The sequence below is a fragment of the Oryzias latipes genome, chromosome 3 (assembly GCF_053564925.1).
Source record: "Oryzias latipes strain Hd-rR chromosome 3, Olatipes_Hd-rR_3.1".
Classification (NCBI taxonomy): domain Eukaryota; kingdom Metazoa; phylum Chordata; class Actinopteri; order Beloniformes; family Adrianichthyidae; genus Oryzias; species Oryzias latipes.
This window is the reverse complement of record NC_136239.1, coordinates 41,981,968-42,007,334: the sequence shown is the minus strand read 5'-3', so window position 1 is coordinate 42,007,334 and position 25,367 is coordinate 41,981,968. Positions and strand designations below refer to the sequence as shown.

Sequence of the window (25,367 nt, the reverse complement as noted above, 5' to 3'; positions counted from 1 at the left end):
GTTCTGCAGCAGACCGGGCCCTGCGGTTCTGCAGACTGGGCCCTGTGGTTTCTCTGGTTCTGCAGCAGACCGGGCCCTGCGGTTCTCTGATTCTGAGGCAGACCGGCCCTGCGGTTCTCCGGTTCTGCTGCAGACCGGGCCCTGCGGTTCTGCAGACTGGGCCCTGTGGTTTCTCTGGTTCTGCAGACCGGGCCCTGTGGTTTCTCCGGTTCTGCAGCAGACCGGGCCCTGCGGTTCTCCGGTTCTGCAGCAGACCGGGCCCTGCGGTTCTCCGGTTCTGCAGCAGACCGGGCCCTGCGGTTCTGCAGACTGGGCCCTGTGGTTTCTCTGGTTCTGCAGACCGTGCCCTGTGGTTTCTCCGGTTCTGCAGCAGACCGGGCCCTGCGGTTGTTCTGGCTGGTTCTGGGCCTGACTCCATGCACCTTTAAAAGCAGCATGGCTAGCTGCAGCCCCAGACCCGGGCCTGGGTCGGCCCAGACCCCTCCCCACTATCAGGAAAGCATTTTCTGATTCTAAAACATTTGATTTTTCTAACTTTGTACTTTTTTTTATTGTTTTCATCATTTTTCTCGTTCAAATGTTTTCTGTGAGAATTTATCTGGAAAATGAAAAATCCAAGGATGAGTTTAAAGAAATCAAAGATCCTCGTTCTTCCTGTCAGCAGACGAGCTCTCACTACTTTATGGTTTTGTCATTTTAAAGTTTCAAGCTTTAGTTTCTGACCCCCCTCCCCCCCGTTTTAACGCATTAGCTCCTTTTTCAAGCTTTATTGACCTTTTCTGCACATTTAGAATTTGTCAAATAATTCATAATTTTATGACGTAAACCTCAAATAAACATCGTCCTTTAAATGCAGCATTTCTTTGATCTTCTCATGAGTCCAGTTCAAGTCCCGGTCAGAGTTTATGCAGGACTCGCTGTTCTTTTGTTGCAGTTCATGTTCATAGTCTGTTTGTTTGTTTCAGGATTAGGAAGTCGTTTTTTTCTCCGTTTGTTTCTGGGACCGCAGCAGAACCTTCTAATCCGTGATGGTGACAGGAAGTGAGTGACACGCTTTCATCAGACGGTTTGTAAAGTCTGCCTTTGCATCAGAGGGGGTTCCCTGCTGAACGCCGTGTTCTTCTGCTCCGGCGCCGGCGTTGTCGGACTCACGCCGGCGTCCTCGTTGCTCCAGATTCACTTTGATGTCAGAAAAAGTTTGAGTTATTTAGAATAATCTGCAGATGTTGGTCGTAGCCTCCAGCATGGAGGACCTTCGGTCAGCATGACCTGATGGATGTTCTCTGATCTTCTGCAGACGGTCCACAGCATCTCAGCTTCACGCCGCTTTACCGCCACACGAGAAACATCTGTGGGAACAACTTCCTGTCAAGACGGAGGTCCTCTGGTCTGGGGACAAGCCCCTCAACACCAAACCACAAAGACCAATCAGTGGATCACCAAATGTCAACGGCTCCACCGGTGTCCACATGTGTCATAGGCGTGTCACAGGTGTGTCACAGGTGTGTCACAGGTGTGTCACAGGTGTGTCACAGGTGTGTCACAGTTGTGTCACAGGTGTGTCACAGGTGTGTCACAGGCGTGTCACAGGTGTGTCACAGGTGTGTCACAGGTGTGTCACAGGTGTATCACAGGTGTGTCACAGGTGTGTCACAGGCGTGTCACAGGTGTAAGGTCCCAGTCAGTGTAAAACACCACCAGCATCGATGATGTCATAGCGCCACTCGTTGTTTTTCATCCGTGACCGAGCCCCCCCACCTTCTGTTCCCGAGTTTGAAGCAAAAGTTGCAGTTCCTCAACAGACCACCAGAGGTTGGAGCCAGAAGAGGTTCTGTCTGAATCCCACCAGAAAGATCAGATTGGGTTTTATATTCATTGTTCTCTGAGGGGGGTGGGGGGGTACTTTTTAATCTTATTAGGACTCAAATGTTCTCATTTTTAGCCACATCTTTTTGGCCTCTGCGTGGACCCAACATCTCCTTGAGGAACTCTTCGAAGTGGGCGGAGCAAAGTGCCGTTTGGACCCCTTCAGATGTCAAACATGTTTCCATGTCTGTGTTTCAACATCCTCCACGTTCTAAAAAAGGAGCACGTTTTATGGGCGTGTCCTTTTGCCGTTTTTCAGGATATGACCATATTTGGGTAAAGGCTGTAGAATGCGGGGCAGGTATCGGGGCTTCTGTCCTCCTGGCGGTGATGAAGGGCAGAAGAGGAGGCCGGAGCAAAAAGTACAGTTTCATTCTGGGGTGTGATTTACGGCGTTTGGTGCCGCCGCCGCCTCCTGCTGAGACTCATTAAAGCATTTCTGCGGCTGCAGAGATCCGCTGGCATCTTTGCTTTAACCGGGAACCGGGACTGAAGAACGGTCCCTAAGGTTCCAGCAGAACTCTGGGCGGCACAGACAGGTTTTGGACACCTGAAGAGGATCCTGTCGGCTGGCTGTGGTGGGTTAGTTTCTCCTCTGGGATTTGTGCCATCGCCCCTCCGAGGCAGAACCAGCGGAGCGGCGGTTGATTCCAGAACATCGGGATGTTCCTTAATCAAAATCGGACCCGTCAGGAATGCTGATGCGTTTCTGTGGCGTGAGCTGATGGGATTCCTCATCGATGTCGGTTCCTCCTCTGAAAAACACCATGCCTGATGGAACGCTGTGGTGGCTCCGTGGCTGTGGTGGAGCGGTACATCCAGCTGCCATTGATTAACAGAATCAGCTTGACAGGAATTCCTGGATGAACTCAGCAGATAAAATGCATTTCCGTTATCAGATTACAGTTGGGTTTCTGGAGTAATCTGATTACAGATATGCAATGTAAATTAGACCCCCCCCCCACCCCCGCCCATGGAGGACTATCCTCCTTCACACTTTCAGATTGTGGTTTGATATCAGAGCTTTTGATACTGAAGGGCTGAAGCCTGTTAGAACTGCAAGAACTCTGCCACCTTTTCTCCGGTGTTCCACAGGGTCCTGGTCTGCAGCCCCCCCCCCTTTTCTCCGGTGTTCCACAGGGTCCTGGTCTGCAGCCCCCCCCCCCCCCTTTTCTCCGGTGTTCCACAGGGTCCTGGTCTGCAGCCCCCCCCCCCCCCCCCTTTTCTCCGGTGTTCCACAGGGTCCTGGTCTGCAGCCCCCCCCCCCCCCCCCCCTTTTTCTCCGGTGTTCCACAGGGTCCTGGTCTGCAGCCCCCCCCCCCCCCCCCTTTTCTCCGGTGTTCCACAGGGTCCTGGTCTGCAGCCCCCCCCCCTTTTTTCCGGTGTTCCACAGGGTCCTGGTCTGCAGCCCCCCCCCCCCCTTTTTCTCCGGTGTTCCACAGGGTCCTGGTCTGCAGCCCCCCCCCCCCTTTTCTCCGGTGTTCACAAGGTCCTGGTCTGCAGCCCCCCCCCCTTTTTTCCGGTGTTCCACAGGGTCCTGGTCTGCAGCCCCCCCCCCCCCCTTTTCTCCGGTGTTCCACAGGGTCCTGGTCTGCAGCCCCCCCCTTTTCTCACCTGTTCCATGTTTCTGAGCTGATGACTCACCACTCTTCCCTTCTTTTCTACATCTAAGTCATCCTCTACCAGCTAGGGCAAGAAAAAAGTGTCTATAGCTGTCAAACATTTAGTGATTTAGTAAAAATCTGCCAAATCCCAGTTTTCATATTTGTGTGTAGCTTGTTTTCAGGTGTTTGATAAAAGACCAGAAAGTATTCTTTGAATCAGATTTTGTGTCAACAGGCTGATGAAGGATGTGGAGGTGTGTGTAACTGTCCTGTCGTGGTTTGTTCTGTTCTCATGTCTTTCCCGTCACTCAAACTTCCTTCTTTCTTGCTCCTTCCTTCCCGCAAGTCCCCCCCTCCCCCCAAACACACACTGAGACCCACAAATGGCGATTTAGTCTTGTTCTCTCTAGAAATCTCTCGTCCCTGGAAAGGACACATTTCATTCCTTCTCTTCCTCTTTTTATTTCAAACTTCAGCTGAAAGTACAATATGACTGTTTTAAGGAAAAGCTCTTTCAACAACTTTAATAAAGCGTAAAACTATGAAAAAAACAACAACCCTGCTTTCTCTGCTAGCATTAGCATTAGCATTAGCATGCTTAGTGAACTTGGGTTGTTGTCTGATTTTAGGGTTGTGTCCAAATTCTTCACCGTCTGACTCATTTGCTATTGTGTCTGAATCCAAAATCCAGCACCCTGGAAATTTCCCAGAAGTCTCTGCGATTGCCAGATATAGACCACAATGCATTGGGATTGAATGATTTTTCTATCTGGAAAAAAATGTATCTAAACTTGTTTTTTTTAAATCCTCCAACTTTTCATCTTCAGAATGCTGTAGATTCATGGATAGTCTTCTTAAATGTTTGTTTGTTAGACTTTTAGTTTGGGAAATCTGTGATGTCATATTTGCCGTTAAAGACTCTAGAACATCATGCTATTCTTAAGCCTTTCGTGGTTGACCATATATATATGATTACTTCTGACACACTAAAGAACACATTTTTTAATGATATATTACTTATCTTCACAGCCCATTTTCCTACACGGAAGTAGGACAACTCAAACTCAGAGGTTCCGCCTTTCTCTCCGTGTGGGTGCTGCCCATGTCATGATGTCACACTAGATCCGGTCTCGGCAGCGTGACATCACAATGTGAGGACCCGCTTGTTCTGATGGATTTGGGGGGCGGGTTTTTAGAGGAATACTCAGAGATGTGTGAACGGATCTTTTGTGGGAATGAACATTATGAAACACTTAAAAACACGATCTTGTGTGACCCTTTAAAAAAAGTGGTGAGTTAACTAAATACTTGAAGGTTCTGGTCGTTTACTTTCCAGTTGTCTGACCTTGTTAGATTTTAATTTCTGTTGTAATGAAGATAAATTAGTTTTCTACTTTTCTCATCCAGTAATTCTTACTCTGTTACTTTTAGATGACGGAGTAACTATAATTCCTGTTAAGTGCACGGCGCCTCACTGCATCATCTGTGCTACGTGAGGCTTCTGCATCACAGATGAAGGAGCAGAAGCTGCTCTGCAGGTTCTGTGGTTCCAAGCAGGTCCAGAGAAGATCCTGGACGTTCCTGTGGCGGTGCTGCGGCTGACCGTAGGTGGCGCTGTGCTCCTCTGCCTCCATGATGCTGCAGCAAACAGGATGAGCTGTGATGTAAGTGTGTGAGTCAGGCCGGGTTCTGTGTGCTCCTGCGCCATTCTGGGATACACCCGCCGCCGTCACAGGGTCCGTTCTCAGGATCTTCATCCACTAACGTGACTGAAAAGTCCCAAAGGTTGCACAACGTGAACCGGCGCCCAGCAGTGTCCTGGCATCCCTCAGGGGAACACATGTACCTCGAAAGAAAACCACAACGTCTGTCGCAATTCTGCTGCGAGGAAAGTCCCGCCTCCAGCCATGACCTTGTTCTGATGAGCACTTCCTTATGCTAACTTTAAGAAAAGCTCAGGCTTTGTGCGGCTCCAGAAGCTGATGAAGCTTTTGGTGGAGAACGTCAGCGGTGGTCCTGCGTCCTCTGATGTTCAGGCGGATGGTCACAAGGACGACAAAAATAGAAGCTCGGAGCTAAAAAGAGTCAAAAGCTCTGCAAAGGCAGGTCCGGCTCACTGACCCGTTCTTCTGCACCAACCAGAACTCAGTCCACCCCCACTCTGTAGAGCAAAACATGGATAGTGAAAATAGTGACGTTAACACCAACCGTGCTGCATCAGCTCCAGCTACAGCAAAAGAACAGACAACAGGTTAGAGCAGACATGCGTGTCTGTGATTGATTGATTGATTGATTGATTGATTGATTTATAGCATTGTAGTCAAGGCAATAAAGAATTTACACACATTTATCAAACGCATTACAGAAATGAGAAAATGTATAAATTAAAAAAAGAAAATAAAACAAAAAGTCACTTCAATCAAATTTACTTAAATAAATATAGAGATAATTAACGAAAGTCAAGTAGAGTTTGATTTATTGCTTGAAAAGGAGCGGGAAGAAGTGAGTTTATATAACCCCCCCCCTACTGAGTTCATTCATTTGATAGTTTTACATAGTATGTAATCCGGTTCTGATCCGATAGATTCTTTTTTTTTTTTTTTTTTTTTTTTAACTTGTCCTGTCCAACAGCTGGACAGACAGATGAGAGCTGAGGGCCTCTTGTGTTGGACATATTTTGCTTTAACAAGAGGGGTTATTAATCTTCAGACAAACCAGAGGTATGTCTGAATAAACCCCTTTTGTAATTGAGGCCAAACTTTATTAATTTCAATCATGTTTGAAAATCTTTGGTGTTGGACCGGACGGAAAAGGAAAGAGGGGAAGAAGAGAGAGGGATGTTAGAGAGAGGGGGGGGTAGGGGGTGATAATAGGACGGGAGGGGGGGGGGGGGATAAGACCATGAAGCAGCATAAAGCAACAAGTTTACTGGTTGTTTATCATTATGGTAAGGTTCAAATGTAGTACAAAAAGGGCGGGGCCCGTCCACACACACTCAAATGTTATAAACACACCTGCTAGCTGCAAAAATGTCCACCTGTCGACATGTACACAAAACAGATAGTGTTCACACGCATACTTATGCCTGATAACCAACTAGTGTGAAATCTTTCATTCATTCAATCATGCAAACTGTTAGTGCAAAGGTGAGCTAACACCTGTGCTCAGGTGAGTGTTTATGTTCTTCTAAAATGGATGGTGGAACGTGAAAAGAAGGAGGGAGAGTGCCCAGCCACCCCCACACCCAGACCCCCGCCGCAGCAGCAGCCCGATAGATTCTTTTTAAGTTACTAAATCCAATTCCCTTTTAATGATTGATTATCTTCAGAAAACATTCATTCATGCTTTCAGTAAACAGTAACCAATATGTAATAATCATTGATTATTAGTAGAACAAAATAACCAGTAATTATTGCTACACATTGCAGATCAATAGAGAAAATCAAAAGTTATTGAATGTAATTAAAACATTTCAGTAATCATTAATGTGCATTACAATGTAAAACTAATTGATTTTCATTAAAAGAGCTTTGATTATTTCACCACAGTCAAGTTCACACATGGAATTAGAATTATTCAATAACCTGTTGATCCTTAACTCTTATCTTCAGTTTCTGTCTACATTGTCATGAATATTTGAATATCTGAACATTGTTTGAGCTCATTACTGAACCCGTTCCAGAGTTTAGAGCCACACACCGACACACAGAAACCTTTCTTTGTGGTTCTTATCAGTTTGATCTTGAAGTTCCTACATCCCGTCAGTTTGTTCCTCCTTCATTTTCTAAGAACTGTGTCTGGATATTGAATGGGAACGATTTCCCACTGACTCTGGATAGAAGCTGTTGGTGTAAAAATCCACAAGGTCAGACAGTTTAAAAGTCTGGATTGATCAAATAAATTGTTTGTATGATCAGGATATCCGGCTTTATGTACAATTCTGATAAACAGAGAGGATGTAGAGAACTTCTTGAATGATTCCCCTAAATTTCTATACAGTAGGTGAAATATGGTAATATGAAGGAGCAGTACAATAAATATCTACTCTTGTATTCTGATATATGATTGAAATACTTTTTGAGACTTTAGTTTGAATGTGTCTGATGTGAGGCTTTAACTTAGTTTGTCATCGGTAAAAAAAACCAAGAATTTGATTTCTGTCACACTTTCAATTGAGACAATATTATTTATTTCAGTTGAGAGCTCTTTATTTGCATTGTAGTTACCAAAAAACATCACTTTGGTTTTATCTAGGTTTAAAGATCATTTGTTGTAATCCATCCATGATTTTGTTTTGGTTAACCTGTGATTGTCTGTGGAAGAGAATATCTATGTGTCATCAGCAAATAACATGAGTTTCATAAGCTTTGTAACATTGAATATATCAATAATGTAAATATTGAATAGCAGTGGGCACAGAGTTGATCCTTGTGGGACACCACAACTTATCTCTATGGTCTCTGATGTAAATTCATCAATTTTCTTCCGGTTAGATAGCTATTCCTCTTATCCTACTGTTTAGAATCAAACAAACTTAAAGAAACACATTAAATGACATTTTCATTCATTATAGAATTTAAATGAATATAAAACAAAACAAAAAGGCAAAATGGGAAAGATTTACTTATTTGATTTCATTTGGACTAAAGCTCTTGTTCAATCGTGTTCTTGTGTCTGACGATCGGTGCTTCCAGGGTTCTTTGGTTCTATTGTTGGATTTTCTTCTTCAGTGGCTGAGCAGCAGATTCTTTGTGTTGATTGTCCTTAAAGGGGTAAAAGTCCACCTCAGACCCTGAACCTGATCTTTTCTCCAGGTTTTAGACCTTCAGATCCTCTAATTCTTGTTTGAAAACCTGAAACAAATGAAAAAATAAAGTAAGCCAATATATATGACTCGAAAGTCAAAGCCCAGTTTCCTGTTTTAAACTCTCAAGTTTGAAATGGCTTCAAACTAAAAACGGAGTCGCTTCCAGAGGATCTGAATAGTTTTTTCTCCTTTTTCTTTTTAAACAAACTGAGAAACTGCTGACTTGCTGGATCAGGACTCGAACCTGCGGCTGACGGGACGTTGTTTTGACGAGGAGAGCAGACTGATGAAGAGGAGGGACAGATGGAGCCAGGTTCCTCTCTTCTGCCAGTGAGGAGCTCACCACAATATTTACAAGAGCTCCCAAACACACAAGGCGTGTTTACGGGCGCACAAACACAGACGGACGCGGTCGGACATCAGCGCTGAGGCGAGGGGCGGGGCTCTGCCTCGACCTGCAGACAGCTGCTCTGTTTGTGACAAAGTCTGTGAGCAAAAAAGGATTGTTGAGGACGTTCATGCAGAGTCATTGATCTAAACTGACTGTAAGATCTGTGGTTTGGAGCTTCATGGAGGGTTGTCTGGACCATCCAGAGGGATGGACCATGTACCACTGTCCCTCTGGGTCAGACATCCCTCATCCAGAGGGATGGTACATGGTGTGTACTCGTCCAGCGCTTTACAGTCACAGTCACCCATAGACGCATTCACACCCTGAGAGCCGCCCACGGATCACATGGACAGGCTGAACATCAGAGATCCAAGAATGGAACCCTGAGGAACTCTGCAGAACATGGAGGTTTATGAACACTTGTGTCCAATACTGCAGACTTCTCCAGCCTGCAGAAGGTTTGCGTGGTCCTCTGCGTCCCAGGCAGGTTTCTGCTGAGTCAGCTTTGATGTGATGCCAGTTCCAGCTTTAACGAGGGTCTTCTCCGGACTCTGGAGCTTTCTGAAGCCCCACGGATGTTTGTCCGAAACGCAGTTAGATGTAGGAGACACAGAGTGGCGAAGACTGACGTAGAGTGACCACAACGCTGAAGAGTGACGAAGAGTGAAGAAGAGTAACCAAAGAGCGACACAAAAGTTGGGTGTGGCACCATAGTTCCACTGTCAGTTTGATTGAACCAGTGTCCTGGTGCCATCACTGATGGCACCAGCATGCACGCCATGGACCGGTGGCGTGCACGCGCATGGACCGGTGGCGTGCACGCGCTCTGAAGTGGAAGTGCAGAGCACACATGCAGACATTATGAAGTGCTGCTTATGTAAGTGTGTGAAACCACCAGAAAGAGGAAGTGTGCTGTAGCGCTCCTGCAGGCTTCGTGCTTCCTGTGGCCATCCTCACAGCTGGGGGGGTGCGCTCCCAGCATGATGGGCTCCCAACAGCTACAGCTGTCCCCCCCCAGCTTTGTGGCTGCTTCAGCCGGGTGCAGCCGCAGCTTAAATAACAGCGGCGGCGCTGATCTGAGGTCAGATCTTATCTCTGAGCACATCTGCTGCTGCTCAGATCGGCAGCACGTTCCTTCTTCTCGGTCCGGCTTCGGGTTAAAAATACTCCCCAGCTGTTCATAGGTGCACGTGCGTGTGTGCATGTGTGGCCGTGCACGGTGGTTGGCCGTTAATCGTTGGTAAAAAGTTTTCTTGCAGCATCTTCCTCTGGGTGGAGGAGGTTGAGGAGAAGCAGAATGTTGGCCCACACAAAGACAGCTTCTCATTTTCTTTTGTTGACAGGTCAAAGGTGAGGCAGGTGGGCGTGGCATGTGTGCATGCACGACTGCATGCGCTTCTGAGCATTTTTGACTCTTGAATGTCTTCAGAGGGTTTCAGATCTGCTGTTTTGTTTCAACACATCTTCATCCCTAAAGTGTTCTTGTTCCTCAGGTGTTTCTGGGTGTGACATAATCTGAAGCTCGCAGTGACGGCTACTTCCTGCTGCTTCCTGCTGCTTCCTGCTGCTTCCTGCTGCTTCCTGCTGCTGCTTCCTGCTGCAGGAGGAAGCTTCTGACTCAGCTGATCAAGTCCAATCAGCCTTATCAATGACCCTGATGAACTTCTCCAACTGCTCCACCTCACATCCGTCACGGCAGGTGGGAGTCCTGATGAAGATGGTTGTCATGCAGTCGTGTTGTTGCCATAGTAACCTGTGGGGGCTTGGTCAGCATGTGCAGCCACAGGTTAGAGGATCCTCCTGCTGTAATCTGATTACTTTTGCCAGCGTGGAAACAACTCAAACAGTAAATCTAAATTTATGAAGATAAATATTCTTCAGAATGTTTTGAAAAGTTTCTGATTTAGTTTTAGTCCCGTTAATTTGCCAAGAAGCTAAATTTTGCACAAACATGGGTGGTTTTTATGAGGTCACGACCTTTCCACAACATTAGTGTGAAGTTGGATCAAAGAATCCACATTTTTAGGTCTGTTTGCTGTTTGAATCGACCAGCTGCATCATGGTTCAGGACCAAAAACAAGACTCAAACTTTCAAAAGTGATTTTATTCGGTTCCGACGGCATCACGGAAGTCATTAACTCACATTTAAGGTTTTTGCACGTGCTGCAACGTTGATGAAATGCTACATTTAGAGAAAGGCATCATGCCTGTCCCCTGGCCTTTCCATGGGATGGCCACATGTCAACAACTTCTACAACTTCTTGATTTAAAAAGACCAACAACACGCTTTTTGCAACAACTGACTCAGTCTGCTGTCGTAAATGTTCCTGATAGATTTGCTGAGGGTTCTGGTTCTGGTTCCAGCAGACTCTTTGGGTCTGATAATAATTTCATGTCTACCCGACAGAGTTCCTCTCTCGTTAATCTGTCTGAACAGGCGATTTCTGCAGACTGAGTTTCAAGTTTGGATCATTCAGCAACAGAACAGTTTCCAGAATAAAATAAAGACCATTCATCCATATTCTGTATTGCAGAGGTGCTGGAACTGCTGTAACATTTATAAACACTTAAAATAAATGATCTCACCATCCGAAGACTTTTAAGATCTCATTTAGAAAACAGAACTTAGAACTTTTCTACCGTCCTCAAAGGCCCAGGGGGTTTTACAGTCACAGTCCCGTCCGTTCACACACTGACAGCGGCTCCGCTCCTGAACGCTGGCGCCAACCTATAACCACCAGGGGAAGGTGGGGTTCAGTCTCAAGGATACTTCAACACATGGGCGGGCAAGGCAGGAATTGGGCCTGCAACATTGAGATCAGAGGTTAGCCGCCCCAATTGGTAGAAAAAGTGAGTTTTTATTTTTCATGTGCAATCCGAAAGTAGAGAATGAGCAGACATGTTTAGCCTTTTTTCTAAAGTAAGCTGATGCTAACGGATGAATAAATAAACAAACTAAAACATAAATAAATAAACAGTACACGACTTATATTTATTTGTAAATAGAGTAACCCAATCTTTGAATGCAGCAGGCAGTTCCTTCAGAGACAAACTGGTGTCATCTGCGTATCTGCTTGTCTTTATTTTACTTCAATGCTCAGAGCACGTCATCAAAATCTTTCACGTTTTTGAAGTTAATTACAAAAATGTCGAATCTATTATTGTGAAAATCATTAAAATAAACTGGAATGTGTCCTTGAAACGAAACTGGTGCTCACACTTTAGGATCTGGAGAGACTTGAACACTTAAACTCCAATAAAAAAAAACTTGTGTCCCTGGAAGTCTGAATTGACGGGTTCTGGTTCGTTTATAAAGTTAGAATGTCCAAACCCGCTCGAGAACTCAGCCAGGAGCTCAGACAGAACCGTGTGGGTCCAACATCTTCACGGGGAAGAAAGAAGCCCTCAGAGTTTCAGCAGCAGCGGAACCACATTTGGGTTCTACTTGGGAACCAACTGCTGATATAGCTGAAATGTAGGCCTGGTCACAGCTCTGTGTGTGTGTGTGTGTGTGTGTGCGTGTGTGTGTGCGTGTGTGTGGGCGTGTGTGTGTGTGTGTGTGCGTGGGTGTGTGTGTGTGGGTGTGTGTGTGTGTGTGGGTGTGTGTGTGTGCGGGTGTGTGTGCGTGTGTGTGTGTGTGTGTGTGTGTGTGTGTGTGCGGGTGTGTGTGCGTGTGTGTGTGTGTGTGTGTGTGTGCGTGTGTGTGTGCGTGTGTGTGTGTGTGGGTGTGTGTGGGTGTTTGTGTGTGTGCATGTGCGTGCGTGCGTGTGTGTCTGTGTGTGTAATGGGGAATTAATGATGGGTTTTTCAAAACCGCTTTGTTTGGTTTTAGTGGGAAGGGAGATTATTTTAAAAACCTTTAACATTGATTTGAACAGTTGAAATCTTCAGTTATCATTTTATGAGAATAACACTAACTCACTTGATATTTACAAAGTAAAAAAGTAAAAGCAAAAAATTGTTCATTCGTAAAATAAAAATAAATCAATAAACATCAGCGTGATTTCACCTCCGTGGGTGAAAGTCTGGCAGTTCACCTCCCCGATAGCAAAGAGGAGCAAGGAGTCCAGAGAGGAGTTTGATCTCCAAACGTTGTGGATGTTTTCAGTTCTTTTAGCGCATTTTGCAATCGGTGATGAAACCGAGCAGAAGAGGATGTTTGTGTCGTGATCTTTGGAGGATTTACAGAAATGTGTTCAGTTTCACTCAAAACCTCAAACAAATGCAGAAAAATGTTGGTTTGATAGAAGTTCTTGGTTGTTCGGTTTCTGCTGTGGTTCTCTGCGTTTCAGGTTTCTGGTTGGTTCTGGTTCAGTTGGTTTTTTTGGTCATGATTTCACTTCTCGTGACAGCCGCACAAAAAGCTCATCAGGAACAAACCAATAGAGATTGTCATCTGGTTCTTGATGTGGTCTAGAATTTACAGAAGAACAAAGTCAACGTAACAAAGAACCAAACTCTAAAATCTGAAGTTCTGTCAAATAATAGAAATGCCAACTCTCAAGAACCCAGACAGGTTCAGAAAATGATCCGCCGCTGGATCCATTCAGACATGACACAGCTGTGTGCAGATGGATCATTGCAACAGATGCGGATGCAGGTGCGGGTGTGGGTGCAGGTGCGGGTGCAGGTGCGGGTGCAGGTGCGGATGCAGGTGTGGATGCAGGTGCGGATGTGGGTGCAGATGCGGATGCTGATGCGGATGCAGGTGCGGGTTCAGGTGTGGGTGCAGGTGCAGATGCGGATGCGGATGCAGGTGCGTATGCAGGTGCAGGTGCGGGTGCAGGTGCGGGTACAGGTGCAGATGCGGATGCAGGTGCAGATGTGGATGCAGGTGCGTATGCAGATGCAGCGCTGCATTAGGAGCTGCAGACGGACACTCCTGTATGAGGAGTTTAGGAAACCTCGGTGCTGCTGTGAAGAGGAACTCTTGAATAAGTGGGAAGACTTTTCCTGATGAAACCAACAATTTGGGATGTTTGTTGACACATTCGTTCAGTCTTTCATATCCAGTCCTGAGTGGTTCTGGAGAACCTGAGTGGCAGATGTTCTGTTGGACTTTAAGAGTGACTAAATTGCTTCCTTTCAGTTTGTCTTCTTCACAGCTGCTTTCTGTGAAATGGTGAACCCCCCTCAGCTGGTCTCATGGGTTTTTCACTTCTCCTGGTTGGTCTGTTTCAGACAGGGACATGGTGAATTTGTGGAGCCTGGTTTTCTGCAGTTGCTGTCCTTTATCAGTGACTTTCATGATGGATGGAGGTGTGGAGCTGTCCTGCAGACTGACTGGGTTGAAGGTCGTGTGTGTTTGATCAGAGCTGATTCTGGGTCACACTTTACCCCTGACCCTCCACCCACTGACCCAGGACACACAAACATGTCACTGGCTGAAGGTGGTCCACCTCCATGCTGGTGAGGCTCCCTTCACTGTGCATTCAGGCCCTGCTGTGTGCAGGTGAACTCCGACCTGCTGGTTCACCTGCACACCTGATCCATGAAGAAGCTGCAGAGGACGCGCCATGAGAACGTTTCTGGGGTCATGGCGAGCAATGAAACTAACTGAAATACTGCAGAAATTTGAGCTCCGATGAAATCGAAATGTCTGATTAACACACCCCCACACCCCACACCACACACCCCACGTCCCCACAACCCCACACTCCCACATCCCACACCCCCACAACTGAACACCACACCCCCACACCCCCTGTGGGAGTGAACCGAAAACCGCTCTCGTCTTAAACCAGCCTCCAGTGGTCACTGAAGAAAGGGCACCATTTCCTACTTCCTGGTTTGTGGGGGTGGGGCCTGTCAGATAGGGCGGTTCAGAAGTTAGCGTGTGACAGGTATGCAGACGTTTGTTCTTCAGCAAAGCTGGCTTGTTTTCCTCCGTAAGGGAACTAGATCCAGTCTTCCTTCATGAATCAGAGCGGCTGCAGATCCGTGAGCTCGGCTTCATGCAGGCAGGACTGAGTGGGTGTTCACCCCCCTCCCGCTGTGGCTCCACTCCAGCTTTATTCCCAGCAAACATTTAGTCCGAGAGCTGCAGGTACGAGCCAAGTTCAACACTCCAGCCCCCCAGAAATGTTCACAGTCTGATCCTACAGGCTGATAAAGACACAGAGACGCTCAGCACAAGTGAAGGTTATCGCCCCTCTGAGGGGGAGCACCGTGCTCGGGGGGCAGTCACAAGGTTGACCTCAACAATAATAAGGTTTCTCTTCACAGTCTTTGAACATTTCTAATAATTCTATAGGTCTAATTATTATTACGTATGTTAATTTCCTGCTCAAAAGTGTTGTGATCCACATTTTCTAGTGCATTGATGTGTGTGTGTGTGTGGGGGGGGGCTCTCTTCTGACTTCTAACTCGACAAAACAAGCATCAAACTGACTTTAACTGAAATGTAGGCCTGTGTTTCTAAATTTTCTGCACAATTTGGTGTCCCACTGAAACCCAAGGGTCAGAGTGGGGGCCTTAAAGGCATCACATGACAGTTTTACTCCATGGTCTCAGTTTGATAATAGAAAGGGGGCGTGGCTACTGTTTAAATAATGCCATCCATGGACTGGCCAGGGGGGTATTCCAGAAAGCAGGTTATGCTAGCTCCCACGGTAAGTTTGAGGCAAAGTAAGTTGATAACCTCAGCTTTCTGTTCCAGAAATGTAGGTATGTTTCAGGGTATGCTAGTTGCCATAGCAACTCATGCTCTGAACATAACCTGGTCTGGAGCAGGGGGGTATTCCAGGAAGCATGTTTAAACTAGCCTGACTTTGAGCCTGAACTCTGGTTGAAATCCGCCTGAACTTGTTTACTCTGGGGATGTCGGTTCCAAAAGACCGGATATGAGTTGGCGTAATTACGGTCGACTTGGTAACCCTGGGTTAACGCACGGTACATAAAGACATTCTCAATAGATCGCCAATTTCTGGAGTCACCATGGAAACGCGTCGAGAAAAAAAAAGAAAGCGCGACACTTGAGACGAAAGTGAGACGGAGTCTGAGATTTTAATGACGGCGGTTAAAAATTATAAGTCCATCAAAAAAGTAACACGGCTAAAAAATAATTTAAATAATTTAGTTAAATTTATTCAAACTCAATAATTGTTTATACAAGAATAAGTATTATCTGAGCTTCTTCATCCACTAATCATCTTCAAATGGACACGCCATGCTGCTGCACCTCTCTGAAAACAAACTAACCTTCAACTAAACCTGCTCCGGACCAGGTTATGTTCAGAGCATGAGTTGCCATGGTAACTTGACCTACCCTGAAACATACCTCCATTTCTGGAACCGAAAGCTGAGGTTATCAACTTTCTTAGCCTCAAACTTATCGTGGGAGCTAGCATAACCTGCTTTCTGGAATACCCCCCAGGTTTAGTTGAAGGTTAGTTTGATTTCAGAGAGGTGAAGCAGCATGGCGTGTCCATTTGAAGATGATTTAGTGGATGAAGAAGCTCAGATAATACTTTTTCCACCATGAGAGGGTGATAAGACCACATATGGATGTTGGAAAGAGAAACTTTATACTTTGATCTAACTTAATTATTTGCTTCAGTTAAGATAAATCATTTTTAGTTAAGTCAGTTTAAAAATAACACATAGTTATCAGACAGTTATTTTACTTTCATTCAAATTAATTCAATTAAGTCGGTGTAACTTTGATGCTGCTGTTAGATCCGCACCGCAAGGAATTGTGGGATACCATTCCCTTTGCCTGTCTGGATGGATTTGGGTTTAAGTGTGGCTTTTTGACCAAATGTGTTTAGTTGTTTAGCTGTTTTACTGTGTTTTGTCTAGTTGTTTTGTCCTGTTATGTTTAATTCTTTCTGCACCATGAGTGAGAGTGAGGGAGAGGAAGATGAGTTTATATGGCACCACTAGTGCAACAGCACGGATTAAAAACTGAGGTTACAGTCAGAGTCATAGTATATATTGTAAATCCACACTGTATCATTTATTTTAATTTTATAAAAATGAGAAAATCTGCAGCCTCTAACTTAAACAGATGAGAGTTTAAGTTCGAGGTTTAGTTTAGTTTAGTTATATATATATATATATATATATATATATATATATATATATATATGCAACACAATGAAAATAGAAATGAGATCAAAAACTCGTGCGTTTACTTTGTCTGTTCTTCTACTACAAGCAGAAACTCTTTCTTTTACTGATGATGCAGCCGTGTTACTTTTTTGATGGACGTATAATCTTCATACGCCGTCATTAAAATCTCAGAGTCCGTCTTACTGAAGTATAGCGCCCTCTTTCTTTTTTTCTCCACGCGTTTCCATGGTGACTCCAGAAATGTGCGATTCATTGAGAATGTCTTTATGTACCTGCTGTGCACGTGCGTTAACCCAGGGTTACCAAGTGGAGCGTAATTACGCTAACGGTAATATCCGGTCTGTTGGAACCGACATACCCAGAGTAAACAAGTTCAGGCGGATTTCAGCCAGAGTTCAGGCTTAAAGTCAGGCTAGTTTAAACATGACTTCTGGAATACCCCCCAGGAGTCTGCTGAAAAAACAGAAACTGTTTGAAACAAACAGCTATAATAATCGAATAATAATAATAATAATCGAAGGGTAGGCAGTTCGATTCCCCGCTCCCCCCAGCCAACTGTCATTGTGTCCTTGGGCAAGACACTTCACCCTCCTTGCCTCCAGTGTGACTCCACTGGTGTGTGGATGTGTATGAATGATCCCGGTGATGGTCAGAGGGGCCGTAGGCACCAACGGGCAGCCACGCCTCTGTCAGTCTGCCCCAGGGCAGCTGTGGTACATCAGCAGCTGCCATCACCAAGTATGAATGAGGAGTGAATGAATAATGGACACACTGTAAGCGCTTTGAGCGTCTGGAAAAGACCAGATAAATCTAATCCATTATTATTATTATTATGTCTCCTAAGGCCGTGTCACGCAGCCACTATATGTATTTAGCACATGTTGCAGAGATGTGATTCTAGCTGGAAAAGTGAGAAAAGTAGTGGTCTCTGCGTGAAATTTCCACATATGTATCACGAATGAACCACGATAAAACTATGGAAGAAGTACGAACAAACCACGCAAAGAACACGTAAACCAACTGACAGGAGCGGCATGCGGCTCTTTCCTCCCTGAGCAGCGGCTCTGTGGTTTAGTGACATAACCATCATGTTCTCTGATTGTGGTGGTTCCTTTAACGCCGTCAGGTAGGGCGAGCGAGCAGGAGCGAGAGAGCAGCTGTGAATGTGACCAGAGTCTGTAATGGGATGGAAGGTTTTTATGGAAAGACAGTCAGTGGCGATCTGGTAGGGGACACATGAACGCCCCCCCCCTCAAAAAGCCTTTTTATCCCCCTAGACTAAGACCACCCATTTTCAGGTAAATAGAATTAAATTTGCGTCAGGGGCCCCCACTATCCTGTCACCTTGCTGCTACGATGACCGTATGTTGTCTGTGTAGAACACGCTGGGGGGGGGGAGGTTGCACACGGGGGAAAACAACAAACAGGTAGAGAGGTGGGGGCGGGGCTTTGTCATCCATGAAATTAATATAATTTATTGGGTTTATGGAATTTAAAGAAAAAGGAGTCTGCATCAAAGTGAATCTGTTTCCATCATCTTAACTCTGGTGTTTGACAGACAGAAAATGGACTAAAGATCAAAGGAAACATCACCCTCATAAAGAATAAAAATAATTAAATTACAGAAATATCCTGACAGCGTTTTGAATCCATACAAGTATTGCCGAACGGACTATCGCAATATGTCGGCAAAAACCTTTTCTCTAACACATCTAGTGTTGCGGCTCCCTGTGCTTTCATCTCAGTGGGACACTGATCCAAACGTCTCTTTAGAGGTTCAGGTTGGTGACTCCTGCCTTAGGAAGACTAAAAAGTAACACAGTTCTTGGATTTATTTGAACAAACACAGAAAAAAATCCAAATTCTGCCTTTTCAAAGAAATGAAAAGACTTTTTTCTATGTCTCTGCAGTTTGAATGAAAAGTTTGATTTCTGTTGATTCCTGATCTTCTGTTTTTTTAGTAAACAAAAACAGAAGTTGAAACTGGATTCATGTTCAGAAACTGCAGCTTTTGCGTCTTAAAACAGCAGAAGTCAGATTTGGGGGAAACGTTCTGGGTCGTGTGGACCTGCAGCAGAATCAGAACAGAACCTTCCTCAGGGTTCCTGGATGTTGCCTTCAGGCTTCGTTTGGAAACCGGATGAGCCGATGCTCCACTTCTGCTCCTGACTGTCCTTTTGTGCTGGGGGGTTCAGACACGGCGCCGCCCCCGCTCCCGTCTCCTAGCAGCAGGGCCGACGCTGCGGCAGACTCACCGCTAATCCCTGCGTGACTCGCCCACACAGCAGCACACACCTTCCAGACGCTGATAACTCTCTGCGGTGTTTGCTGAGGCCTCGGCGACAATCCCGGACTTATGTGGCCGCGGCGCCGTGCCACCCACCCGCCTGCAGGCGCTAACCTCCTCAAAGCTGCGGCTTTGTCGCGCTGAATCCCTGGCGCTCTCAGAGAGCTCCTGTGGCGAGTGAAGCAACTGCTGCCGTTCAGGCCTCTTGTGCTTCTCTGCTGCAACAACAAACATTCTTCTATCAGGACGGCATTCTGGGAAACCGTGAGGGCCCGCAGGAGGCCGACTCAGTGGTGCAGAAACTCTCACAGGGACGCCCTGGTGTCGGCTCAGAACCTTCATTTCAGTTCTGAGTGAAACATTGCCGTTAAAATGGGGACAGAGCGTGGCGCTTCACCGTCGGTGTGCGGCGCCGTTCAGCGGCGTGAGGAGCTGGACGGGCGAGCTGCTGCTGAGACGTACCGCCAGAGCAGCAGTTTCTCATCTCCAGAATCCAGAATCTGAACCTAAAGTCCAGATGAAGGAAACTTAACAACATTCAAACGAAAACTGAAAACTAAACGCAGCTTCCACTCGTGGAGATGGGAAGCGTGACCTCTGACCTTCAGGCCCAGTCACTGGCTCCTGCCTGAAGATCCTCCCTGCAGTACTCCTCACAAGGTTGTTTTGAAGAGAACCCTAGGAGAACCGCTGATGTTCTGATGATCATCAGAACTGGGAACTGTTCTGCAGAAGAACTGAGGAGACGGGTCCGATCAGAGCAGCTCAGAGTCAGCAGGACTTGACCCCTCAGAACCTTCGGGACCTGCAGGACTCTCAGACACTTCACCTCAGTGAGAGTTTCTGCTTCTGAATCTCCTCTTCTGGTTCTTCTTTTCCAGCGTTCACTCTGTGCTCGTTTTAGATTCTTTATCTTCAGAGGAGCTCTGCAGACTTCCTGAAGGACTCCTGAGTCCAGGATCATCCCTGATCGTGCTGCCTCTTCCTCATCACTGCATCTGATGACACATCTTCATCGTTTGTGAGTCTGTGGGAAGTCCTGCAGATAGGTTGATGTTATCGGCGCCTGCAGACGCTCAGCAGGAAACCGCAGCTCGGTGGTATCCAAGCTGAGGTGAGGAGGAAGAGTGGCCGTGTAACTGAAGGTCGGATGTGATGGCGGTTTCACCTCCTGTCAGTCTGGCTTACGTAGCTGTTATCTGTCTTACATAAGAACATCACCTTTCAACAAGCTGCAGCTCAAAGGATCCGTTGGTTTGTCTGCTGCTGCAGCCACCAGCCTGCAGTTCCTGCAGTGACCACCGGGGACTCTCTCACATGAAAAAAACGTTAAATTTGACAACACACACAGTCCCGTCTACAGCTGATATTGTCCCTACAGCTGCATTTTATATTATTAAGATTGACAGTCACCCACCTTCGTGCAAGGAGCGGAAACTCTGAGCTCTACGCTGACTAAACAGTCACAAATGTAACCAGTTAAAGAAAGTTTTGTAAATCATTTCTAAAGATCGGATCCTTGAAGACCCACGTTAAGACCCAAATCCTGTTTCTAACGTCTTCTTGTAGCCTTTTCTTTTCGATGATGGAGGACATTTATGAAAAAATGTGCATTTCTGAGATCTTCTTTATTCAAATAGCTGTGAATCAGGAGCAGACAAAAAAATCGTATATATGACCAAAAAAAAATACTCTGGGCTTTCGGCAATGGGAAGGTGGGCGGGGTCTATGCCAACAGTCCCGCCCACAAAGGGGAAAGTTTGTTTTAGTGACATAATTTAAGAAAAACTCATTAAACTCAAGTTGTTCTCCATTGTTTTTGTCAAATTCGAACATAATTTATAATTTCATAATTTTCATGCATAAGAAATGCAAACCTGCTGTTACTTCATGTTGACACATAAGACATAATTCCTCACTAGTGATGTAACGATTCTTTTTACCATTGGTCCGATTCGCTGACCTAAGACACATCCAGGACATCTTTAGCCCAAACTTCACCGGTGTGGTGGTTAAATGAAGCCACCGTGTCTCAATCCAAATGTTTTTTAATATCGATCATGGATTGATCTAATTTTGAAACCATTTCTTAACCCTTGTGCTATCCTATGGGGTCAAGATGACCCCATTCTTCCATTGAGGTGTTCTCCCTACCATGACAAAGGTGGATAAAGGTGGAAAGATTTCATGTAATCCATGTACACCAGTGAAGATCACAAATCATTGAAGAAAAAAGGTTCAGCGCACTGTCTAGTGGGTCTAGATGACCCAACTCCCAATGGTAAAGTGCCTTGGATAGAACATGGGTTAAATGGTTCAGGTTGATTCAATTTGATTGTACCTCAGACAGATGGACCTGGTTGGATAATTGGATCAATGGTTAAAACTCCTTTAATTACAAAACAGTTTCAATACGAAGGACATTAACTTTGACTGTTTCAATGAAAACACAGCAAATTCAGTTTGAGAGTCTTTAGGCTTCAAACAGAACTGGTACTTTTGAAAAAAGCTCGGTGCTTTGATGCCGTCATGTCTTCACCATCAGAGCTCGGAAGGTGGAATCCCTCGTGGACTTTCACAGTTACTGTCTTAAATGTCCCGCTGACCTTCAGAGACGTCAGACCGTCATGTAGATCTGCAGATATCTGTACATGGAAGTTGACCGACAGCTTCCTTTAATGGTTGTGGCTCTGCTGCTTCATGTCATTATGTGGGGAATGGAGGAAAAGACGGTCAGTGATCCTTATGTCCTCTTTCCTTTGTTAGGGTCACGATGTGGTGGAGATCGGAAAAAATGGCCGATGTAGTTCAGCGTGTAGTGAGGGATTTCGGACACAGCCTATGAATTACTGTAACTCTTCGACCATTAATCATTCCAGAGAATTGTAGAGAGAAAAGCTGCTTCATCATTGGACGCGTAGAGTGATCGGAGAGTTACGCTCATTCAACCCCAGAGCGGCGTCGGCTCTGGACGCCGGCTCTACCTTCACCTGTCATAGTTCCAACCGTCAGAGCGCATAGTCTCAGTCCAACACTCATGACTCTTCTCTCTCTTCCTACCAGCATGTCTTCCTCCCCTCCTTCTTCCACCAGTTTCCCACCGGCCCCCTGTGGGTGAACAGCACCGATGGCGGTCGTTGTTAACTTTGACTGACCCAGTAGGGACATCATACGTCGGATTTGCATATTTGGTTTGGCAAAGATTTGACGTCAGACGCCCTTCCTGACACAACCCTCCGGATTTATCCGGGCTGGGGACCGGCACCGTTACCCCCTGGCTTGGGCCCCCTCAGGGCTACATTAGTGTTTTTTAATTATGGTCAAACAAATCAATATAACAATAATGTAGCTTTAGTTTATAATCCATTAAAGAAAGTAAAATATTTGTTACAGAAACACCAAGAACATCCAGGAATAAAGGAAAGCAAACCTTGGTAAAAATGTTCTTGAATGTCATGAGATCTTCAGCTCTGCTGTAAATTTCCATCCTCTGACCGGCCCAACAAAAACCGGCTCCTATTCTTCTCTGGGACGTTTTTAGCGTCACCTCGGTTAATGATTTGTGGCTCTGCTGCGACTCTGTGACCAGCAGCAGAGGAGAGAAAGTTCTCCTTCATGGTCACACATTATTCCAGTTTTACTCAGACGGTGAAATACGACCAATCAGAGAAGATCGGAGGTCTGACAGCTGACCGTCCTACCACCCCGTCCAGCACTTTGTACTCCACCAGCTGAGATGTGGGTGATCTCAGTGAGTCTAGATGGACGTAGGTCCAGAAGATGTGAAGACAAAAAGTCGTCACACAGTGTGAAGAAACTCCAAAAACACGGAAAACACAAAGAGTTAGAAAAATCCTCGAACTAGAAACAGAGCATCAATCAAAACACACCAAAACCAAAGACTAGCAGCTGTGGCACACCTGAGGTGTATGCTGCAAGGGGGCGGGGCATATGTGGGAGGAGCTACATTAATTCTTAGAGGATTTTGATGGTGGCCTAAAAGAAATGAAATAGAAGAGAAAAAGTTGAATGTTGTGAACGCTCGTTAATGTGAAGTTAGACTTCATCACAGAATTCTAAAATAAAAGTTCCAGATCAAAAGCATAAAGCAAAAGTACAGATTTTAATAGAAAAAGTGGAAAATTCTGACTTTCCTGTTTGGAGTAAAACTAGTTTGACAGTAAACAGAAACGGTTGTGATGGAAACTAAAGATGTTAAGTTCTTGACCTGTGAAATAAAGGCTGAACATCCAGATTGTACAAAGCAAACGGCGGAAAACAGATCATTTTATTTCCAAAACATGAACCTGAATCTTTAAATCGTGAAACTGACAGGATGTGAAAAAGCTGAATCCATGTTTTCATGGCTCTTCTGTTCAGTCCGGCTCTGGTTCCGGCACCCGGTTCCTCCAGGACAAAGTTTGGATCTCTGAACCGCTGAGCAAGCTTGAAGAATTTGGGATTTTCTCCCTTCATTCAAATGGAGGCTGAGAAAGTGAACCAGCGGATCAAATGCAGCCAAGAATGCCCGAATGTTTTGGGCCCGACCGGGTTTGACGCCGTGGTCATTGGCTGAAAAACCGGGTCGCCGTGGCGTTCTGGCAGCTCCCAGTCTGGTGGGTTCAGAGGTGGCGTCAGCGTGCTGCAGCGTCCGTGCAGCGGCGGCTGCTGCAGGTTGATCAGTAACGGGGCAGTTTAAAGTCTGTTCTGATAAATCCTGCTTGCTGGGGTAGTTTGGACCTTGCCCTGCTCAGGCTCTACCTCGGCCCTTTGAGCTGCTCTTATGTAAAAGTCTGTCCGAAGGATGAATGGAACAAACGCGGCGCCGGGGTTCTGTTCCAGCTGAGCTCAGAGGGAAGCTGCAGCAGAACGTGCACATTCTGAGCGTGCACACTCAGAGCGTGCACACTCAGAGCGTGCACATTCTGAGTGTGCACACTCAGAGCGTGCACATTCTGAGCGTGCACACTCAGAGCGTGCACATTCTGAGCGTGCACGTCATGATGGATGGCTATCAGACTCAGACTTCAGCTCCTTCCTGTCAAAGCTTTTCTGCTCCACATCAGTCCTGAGTGACAGACATGTTTTGCCCTGAACTTTGTAAGGTGGCAACAATAATTATATCAAATAATTACCTAAATGCTCCCCTTTAAAGGCCAAGTATTTGCCACAGACTGTTGATCTTTGGAGCCAAAAGAAGCTTCTTCCTTCATTTTCAGTGGATGTTCAACAGTTTGATGCTTCAAGAACAGTGAAAGTGACCAAAACCAACGGAACAAGCAGGAACTTCCTGAAGATCAGCAGCGTTTTGAGGGAAACGCACGCAGAAACGCACGGCGACGTTTCAAAGGAGCTGAAAAAGATTTAGAAATCCAACCATCAACGCTGCTCTGACCGCGAGGAGCAGACGCTGCGTTATTGTCATGATGGTTTTCTTTTTGTACGTTTTGCGACAGACTCGACACCGAGACCTTCAGCGGTGTCTTTGCTCCTCGGCCTTTTGTCCCTGAGCTGAACCGAAGCTGTGATGGATGGAGCCTCTGCGGTCGTCCCGGGTCAGACTCCGCTCGGCTCTGGTCGCTGATGATGCCGCAGCCCGACCTGTTATTGTTTTCTTCTTCCAGCAAACTCCTGTAACCTGACGTGACCCGGACAGAACCGCAGCGGCGGCCGGGGCCCCGCCGGCTCCTGCGCTCTGTGTACGCCTGACACAAATACAGCAGGACTTTAAATAGTCTGCAGCCTTCACTGTAAACAGGCTGCAGACGATGCAGACGCACGTCTGCGTCCTCCCAAAGCGCTGAGTCATGCTGGCTGCAGATCAGCTGCACATCAGCAGCATCTCCGCCACTCGCTCATTTTTCCTGAAAACTGCAGTTTGACCCTTAAATGATGCTGCATTCTCTTAACTCCGCCCATTTTTCAAATGTTGCTATGACAACGCCGCCAGTTTTAACAGCAGCGACAGAGGTGACAGGAAGATGTCCTTCACTAACCCGGCCTTCAGCGAACATGGCGGCTGACACCCAGAGGAAGAGGAAAAAAAGAGGCGCTGACACGAAATGAGACTCTCAGTTCCCCCCACGTAGCTCCGCCCCTTTTCTCCTGTTTTTGTTTTGAACCTTTGCAGAGTTTGGCTCTCTGATGGAGTCAAAGCAAAACTTCGGCGGACTGGATGAAGATGTGGCGACGTGCCGTCAGCATCCTCTGTTCTGAAGACTAGCGGTTAGCTTAGCCGGCGCCAACCGCTGAGGTCACGTTTCATGACTCAGCATCGAGTTCTGACTTCAGTTACAGACTGAAGAGAACCATGGAACTAAGGATCATCCACGAACTAAT

The 25,367-nt window shown here is 46.1% G+C and overlaps 2 long non-coding RNA genes across 2 annotated transcripts; one reads left to right on the top strand and one right to left on the bottom strand.

Annotated features, from left to right (window-relative positions):
- Positions 1 to 469: 469 nt before the first annotated feature.
- On the top strand, positions 470 to 6,328 carry LOC144991225 (uncharacterized). Its single transcript, XR_013655207.1, has 3 exons — positions 470 to 1,491; positions 4,500 to 4,621; positions 4,902 to 6,328. It is a non-coding gene; the product is annotated as an uncharacterized LOC144991225 (long non-coding RNA).
- A 15,073-nt stretch (positions 6,329 to 21,401) lies between these two features.
- LOC110014666 (uncharacterized) lies at positions 21,402 to 24,715 on the bottom strand. Its single transcript, XR_002289652.3, has 2 exons — positions 22,459 to 24,715; positions 21,402 to 22,136 (listed from the first exon to the last, which is right to left on the bottom strand). It is a non-coding gene; the product is annotated as an uncharacterized LOC110014666 (long non-coding RNA).
- Between the last annotated feature and the right edge of the window lie 652 nt (positions 24,716 to 25,367).